The sequence below is a fragment of the Odontomachus brunneus genome, unplaced genomic scaffold (genome assembly GCF_010583005.1).
Source record: "Odontomachus brunneus isolate Ranch 3 - 2012 unplaced genomic scaffold, Obru_v1 Obru_scaffold_163, whole genome shotgun sequence".
Classification (NCBI taxonomy): Eukaryota; Metazoa; Arthropoda; class Insecta; order Hymenoptera; family Formicidae; genus Odontomachus; species Odontomachus brunneus.
The window spans coordinates 165,024-171,956 of record NW_022639613.1 but is presented as its reverse complement, the minus strand read 5'-3'; the positions used below and the strand labels follow the sequence as shown (position 1 = coordinate 171,956).

Genomic DNA, 6,933 nt, shown 5'->3' with positions numbered 1-6,933 from the left:
ACATACATACATACATACATACGTACATACGTACATACGTACATACGTACATACATACATACATACATACATACATACATACATATATATATATACAGGGTGGGCCATTTTATTCAATACACGCAAAAATCTCAAAAAAAGAGAGATTTTTTCAAAAAATGTTTCAGACAAAAGTTATATGGATCCATGGGGAACATAAGAAGGTATCATTGGTTTGACCTTGCGTGGCATCGTCAAGGTCAGGTCGAGGTCAATTTTGCTTTTTTAAATAGAAACATATTTTTTATTACGGAATTTTATTCTACGTAAAGAAGCAAACAACTTTTGTTTGAAAACATTTTTTATTTGATCTTTATTTTTTAAGATATTTACAGAAATATCTACAAAATTATTGGTTTCAATAATTTTTTACTCGAATTCTATTAATATTACCGAAAAATAGCAAGAGATAAAAATTGTCTATTTTTTTCTCATAGCGCTCTCAGATTTTTTTCGGAATTTTTGATAACTTTTTAGTACTGCATTTCCTTGCATTTTCTTGAAGTACTAAAAAGTTAACCAAAAATTCTGAAAAAAACTTCTACGAGAAGAAGCTCTACGAGAAGAGCTCTACGAGAAGAAAATAAACAATTTTTATCTCTAACTATTTTTTGATAAAGTTAATAGGATTCGAGTAAAAAATTATTGAAACCAATATTTTTGTAGACATTTCCGTAAATATTTTAGAAAATAAAGATCTAATAAAAAATGTTTTTAAACAAAAGTTGTTTGCTTCTTTACGTAGAATAAAATTTCGTAGTAAAAAAATGTATATTTCTATTTAAAAAAGCAAAGTTGACCTCGACCTGACCTTGGGGGGGCCACGCAAGGTCAAACCAATGATACTTTCTTATGTCCCCCATGGATCCATATAACTTTTGTCTGAAACATTTTTTGAAAAAAATTTTTTTTTTTGAGATTTTTGCGTGCACTGAATAAAATAGCCCACTCTGTGTGTGTGTGTGTGTGTGTGTGTGTGTGTGTGTGTGTGCGTGTATGTGTGTGTGCAGGGTGAGGAAAAAGTATGGAAACCCTGAAAAATCTAAAAAAATATAAGTTTTACAGAAAAATGTTTTAAATAAAAGTTGTAGAATTTAAAAAGGTTTATTTAATAGTCTCATCAGTTTGACCCTGGCTGGCGTCGTTAAGGTGAAGTCAAAGTCACCTTGAATTTTTTAAATGGAACATTCTATTTTTTTATTGCATATTCTTATAGTCCTTCTCAGTATCTTTTCAAGGCACTTTAATTTTATTCATTTTGGATCAGCCGTCAGACGGGCATACATGGACAGCAGGTCTTAAAGGATAGCAACCTTTGACTTTGAGAGACTGACAGCTGTACCATTTGGTACAGTAACATTGTTTCTCTCTGTAGTCGCTGTGCGCTCGGGATCGCGCCAGAGATGTCGCTTCCTAACGGCATCTCTGAGCGTTATTTGGGGAGAGGAGAGTGTCGTGAATGTGGAGCGTCAGGTAGCTCAGTGGTTTAGAGCAGTCGCCCGGCAAGCGAAAGACCCGGGTTCGAGTCCCAGCCTAGCAGAACCGCGCTCTCGATATTTTTCTCCCTCTGGAACGAAAAGATACGCAGATCTCGAACGCATGGCGTCCCGCCACCACCTAGTATGCCCTCCTTTCTCTATGTAATAGTTATATGTTTCTCGACGCGGAATATCTTGTTGTATGTTTGATTGTATGTTTGTCTCTCCTCTCAACAAGAACTAAAAACTTATTAAATACAATAAAAAACATGACGTTTTAATATGTACTAAAATATATATTATAAGCAATGCAAAATACGTGTCTATATTCGTGTTTGCGTTAAACAGCCTGTCACTTCCCTAATTACTCTGATTAATAGATAAAAACGAGACATGCAAAACAAATGTATCATATCCGAAAAACATTAATAACATTAATTACATGCCCTAAGAAAAAAAAAAAAAAATACCGCACAAGGATAACTCGTCGCCGGGTTTTGAATGCTCGCTGCTGGCTTAAAAATTTTCGACGTGGAAGCCTCAGTTTGCTCGGCCACGCCACCTCGCTGAAAGACAATCGCATATCCGTGATAAAGTCTCGCAATCCAAACTTTATATTGTAATTTCTCATAAATAAAGACCCATTGGCACAAATCCCAATTAGGGTGTTGATGCTTAACATCGCAGCTAGCGAACGTGCTATGTCTCGTTCAGAAATCGATTTAGAAGGTTGTGGCATCTCCTTGTAAGATTAGGAGCCTCCCATTTTTTAAATAAAATACCATTTTCAATAATTAAACTTTTCCAAAGAGAAACATAGATCTTAACTGAAATTCTTGTCTAAAATTTCCTCCCTCAAAGGACGTCGACCAGACTCAACTCCACGTAAAATCACCGAAACACTAGTGTCTTCCATTTGTTTTTTCCACCAATCTATTTGACTCTTTTCCCAAAATTATTTGAGCTACAACTTTATCACTATTCCCTTTACCAGATTCAATCCTAGAATAGTATTTACAGTACCTTCTTCAATACAAGGATGTCTTGTAAGGCCATCCGCTTTCTTATGAGATAAACTCTTACGATGACAAATCTCAAAATTATAACATTGAAGCTTCTCAATTTAACGAGCTAATTGACCTTCAATTTCCTTAAAAGATAAAAACCATTTAAGAGAAGCATGATCAAAAACCGTTCTTATCAAAAACTTTTGATCATACAATGATTAAAAAATTTAACAGACTCTACCACAGTTAACAATTCCCGACGAGTTGTACAGTAATTTCTTTCAGTTTTATTTAAAACACGGCTAAAATAAGCAATAATTTTTTCTTGATTTTGCTGAATTTGAGATAAAACTGCACCGATATCAAAATTCGAAGCATTAGTATCAAGAATAAACTCACCCCGTTCTAAAGGAAAAGATAATACTGCAGAGATAGTCAGAGCTTGCTTCAAACTTTCAAAAGCTTCCTGACAAAGATGAGACAAAACAAATTTTGATTGATTTTCTGTAAGAACAAATAAGGGTTTAGCAATAATAGAAAAACCTATAACAAATTTCCGATAATAGGAACAAAATCCAAGAAAACTACGTAGCTGTTTCTTAGTCCGAGGAATCAGCCAATCAGACAGCAAAAAATTTTTTCCGTAGAAACACTTTTTTCAGAAATAACATGACCCAAATATCTAACCGAATTATTTAAAAGAACACATTTCTTAGGGTTCAACTTCAAACCGGAAGTACGAAATTTAAGAAAAACGGTTTTTAAATGTTCAACCATTTTTTCAAAAGTTTACCCAAACTATCACATCGTCTAAATAAACCAAACATATTTCATATAATAATTTTTGCAAAATTCATTTCATAAGTCTCTCAAAAGTAGCCGAAGCGTTATACAAACCCATTGGTAAAACCGTGAATTGCCATAACCCTTTTCCAATTGAGAAAGCCATTTTTTTCTTTATTTTCTGGATGAATTTTCACCTGCCAATAATCACTTTTTAAATCTAGAGTCGAAAACCAAGAATTCCCAGACAATTGATCGATAGTGTCATCAATGCGAGGAATGGGAAAAGAATATTTTACTGTGACCGCATTAAACTTACGAAAATCTACATAACAACGAATAGAATTATCCTTTTTCTAAACTGCCGGTGAAACCCAAGGACTCTGAGACTCCTCAATAACATCCTTGTACCTCATCTCCTCAATAATTCTATCCGCCTCAGCACATAAATGCAATGGAATTCGATGAGGAATCTGCTTAATGGGACGAGAATCAACTAACTTAATCCTATGCTCTAAAAGTTCGCAACTTTCAGCCACAATTTCATCTGAGAAAACATTCTGAAATTCAATTAACATTCCCGCAAAAATTTCTTTCTGTTGAAAATTCAAATTTTCTGAATCCCATTCGAATAACTCCAATAAAAACGCAGGCATTTTGTTTTTTTGAATAATCCGCTTACAAGCAAAATCTTTTTGAAACTCCTCCGTACAAGAAATTCCCAGCGCCGAATAAAAACAAGACTCTAGATTTGTCAAAGATAGAAAATTTTTCCCCAAAAGACAATCATCCTCCATATCAATGACAAACATAGACAAATCCTTCAAAACTTTTCCTGACGTTTACTATAATCTGACAGAGAATGGGAACTACTTCACCCGGAGGATAAACCAAACGATTACTAATTGAAGAAAATATCTCTGAAGTTTCGACAAATTATCTATTAACAATGGAAACATCTGAGCCCGTATCTAACTTAAATCTACAAAATTCTCCATTCAAAAGTCCGTCGTAACAAAAAGTATCTCGTTTCATCCAACTTTCAACAAAATTAATCGAGGATTTGTTTCTTTCTGTCGAAACGGTCCTGTTCCATTCGACAAAATTTAGTTTTTTCTTTGTTTTCCAGAAATATCAACTAAAGCTGGGCATTCTGCCCGAAAATGCGAATGACTACCACAATGCCAGCATTTTCTGTCATTATTTTTTTCCGTAAACAAATCCCTTTTTGAATAAAAAGAATTCCCTTCTTTCTTAAAAATTTTCTCAAAATTTTCTTTATTTTTTCTGAAATCTTTTTTTCTGAAAAACTTGCTTTAAAATTCTTCTTATCTTTCGAATCAAATTTAAAATTTTCCTTAAAACGAGGAAAATTACTTTCCCGAACGTTTTTAATAATAATCTTAACTATAATCTTAATAATAATCTTTCTATTGCTTCCCTTAAAGAAATAACATTTTTTAATGGGAGAGTTTGTTTAACGAAACTATCTGATAATCCGACTAAAAACTGCGCACAAGCAATCTTTTCCCTTAATTCAAAAGAGCACTCTGGATACGCTTTTAAAACTAGACGTTCCAACTCCGAACCGAAAGAAACAAAACCTTCCCCTACCCTCTGCCTTCTGTTAGAAAGTAGGGTATAAAAATTTTGGAACGATTCTAGCTCTCCAAAACGCAATTCCAAACGCGAACAAATTTCTTTAAAATCTAAATTTTCTTTGGTCCCTTTGGAGGTTTGTGTTATTCTAAGTGATCTTTCGCTCGCGGGGAGGGTATAATATAAATATGTGACTCGTACCTTTTTAAATGAACATTTATTTTGTGTCACGTTTTTTACATGTGTGTGTGTGTGTGTGTGCGAGTCTTTTTAAGGTGCGACGGGCCGCGGAATTTAGCGCGTTTCTATGCGGGCTCTTCTCCTTTCTCCAGGCCCTCCTTCGCCTGGGAGTCCGGCGGAAGTATCTTAGTTCTCCTTGTCAGAATGAAGCCCGTCTCTAAGAGTGAATCGGTCGTCCTACGTGTGAGTTGCCGTAGGCCAAGGTTGAGATAGGTGGCCATGTCAACGGCCGCTGCGGGAAGTGTATCCGCTGCAGCCTCCACGTGGTGACGGTTCCTGCCGTGGAGGTGGTCGGTGCTGAAGACTTGGGCGACTCCCAGTAAAGCGGCGAGGGGGTCAGTTCCCGCGTGGGTGACGGAGTGTGTGGTCGTGGAGAACGACCCGTCAGTGCCCCTTGTGCCGTCTGCCCTACTAGAGGTTCAGGTGAGTCTCCCCCGAATAGCTCCTGCAGACGTCTTTGCAGTTTTCCTGCCGGTCCCCGCCTTTGGGCAGGCTTCCGTGCCGGGGAACCGGCTTGCGGGGGCGTCCGCGTTACCCTTGGCGTAGTTGCTTTCGTCGGACGCCTCTTCGGCGTCTGGAGACTCGAGGCCGCTTCTGCAGCGGATGCCGGGGCGCTTCTTCAGCGCCGAGAGACTTGATGCCGCTTCTGCAGCGGATGCCAGGGCGCTTCTTCAGTGCCGAGAGACGTGATGCCGCTTCTGCAGCGGATGCCGGGGCGCTTCTTTAGCGCCAGGCGACTCGATGCCGCTTCTTCAGCGGATGTGGCTCGTAGCCGAGGCCGATGACTTTTTAGCTGCGGTAAAATGCTAGGGAAGCCAGCACGGCGAAGTGTGTTGACTCCCCGCGGAGTCCGGCTTTTTATTGTCTGTTGATCATAATTTTCTCGCGAGAAAACCCCTCCATGTGCGCGCCGCCAAACGGCGCCGTACGGAGGTTCTAGCGGTTGCGGCGGCGGCTCGGCTAACGGCGATCGTACGCCGTTCCTCGTGTGGATCTATATCGATCCACCACAATCCCGTTTAAACCGACAGTCTTTGTTCCATCCGTTGGCACGTGCTATTAAATTGAACTGACAAAGAAACTCACGTAAAGGAACAGTCCCGTCAAAAACGTCTGACTTTAATTCTGATTGGAAATTACGAAAAAAAGGAAGAACCTTGAGAATTCTCTTGTCCAGCTTGGCGCAGCTCTCGGAGTTCCAGCCGCTCTCGCTCCGCCCGCAAAAGCCGTAACTCCTCCTAGGTAGCCTACTACGCCAAAATCTCCGCCGTCGCTAAGATCTCCTCCGCCGGCTCCGCCAACGTGGCTGCGCCCACCCTGGCGCGCTTCCTCCCGTTCAGCCCCGCGAGACTACGTTCTTCCCTACTGGCCATTCTTCCTCTCATTTATTTTTTTTTTTACTTTCACACGCATTTTGTCGGACGCCGAATTTCAATCTGTCGGATGTCGAACCGTCAGATCACGAATAATCGCATCCCGGACAAGCCCCGAAAATGTTGCATTTGCGGACGCGGGGAATATAAACGAACACGTTATAAAGAGGAAAGGAACTATAATGCAAAACGTGGAATCAAGACAAAGGGAATTCTTAAAAGAGCATGCATCTATCTCGTACGCTAGCCGTCTTTCGACTCCTCGTCAGCTGTTGTTCTCAACAACAACTCCGTAGTGACTGTGGCTACGGGAACTGAGGCTCAAGCTCGCGCACACTTCAGACGCCGCGAGACCGCGCTCGCAACAATATATATATATATATATATATATATATATATATATATATATATATA

General features: G+C 39.1%; 1 protein-coding gene and 1 long non-coding RNA gene across 6 annotated transcripts in view; both read left to right on the top strand.

Annotated features, from left to right (window-relative positions):
* LOC116850987 overlaps nucleotides 1-6,933 on the top strand; it is a 168,008-nt gene that overhangs the window by 11,467 nt on the left and 149,608 nt on the right. The gene's annotated exons all lie outside the window — the stretch shown is intronic.
* LOC116850989 overlaps nucleotides 1,942-6,933 on the top strand; it is an 84,293-nt gene continuing 79,301 nt past the window's right edge. Inside the window, exon 1 of the long non-coding RNA XR_004379503.1 lies at nucleotides 1,942-5,569. This is a non-coding gene — a long non-coding RNA (uncharacterized LOC116850989). The remainder of the gene's footprint in view (nucleotides 5,570-6,933) is intronic.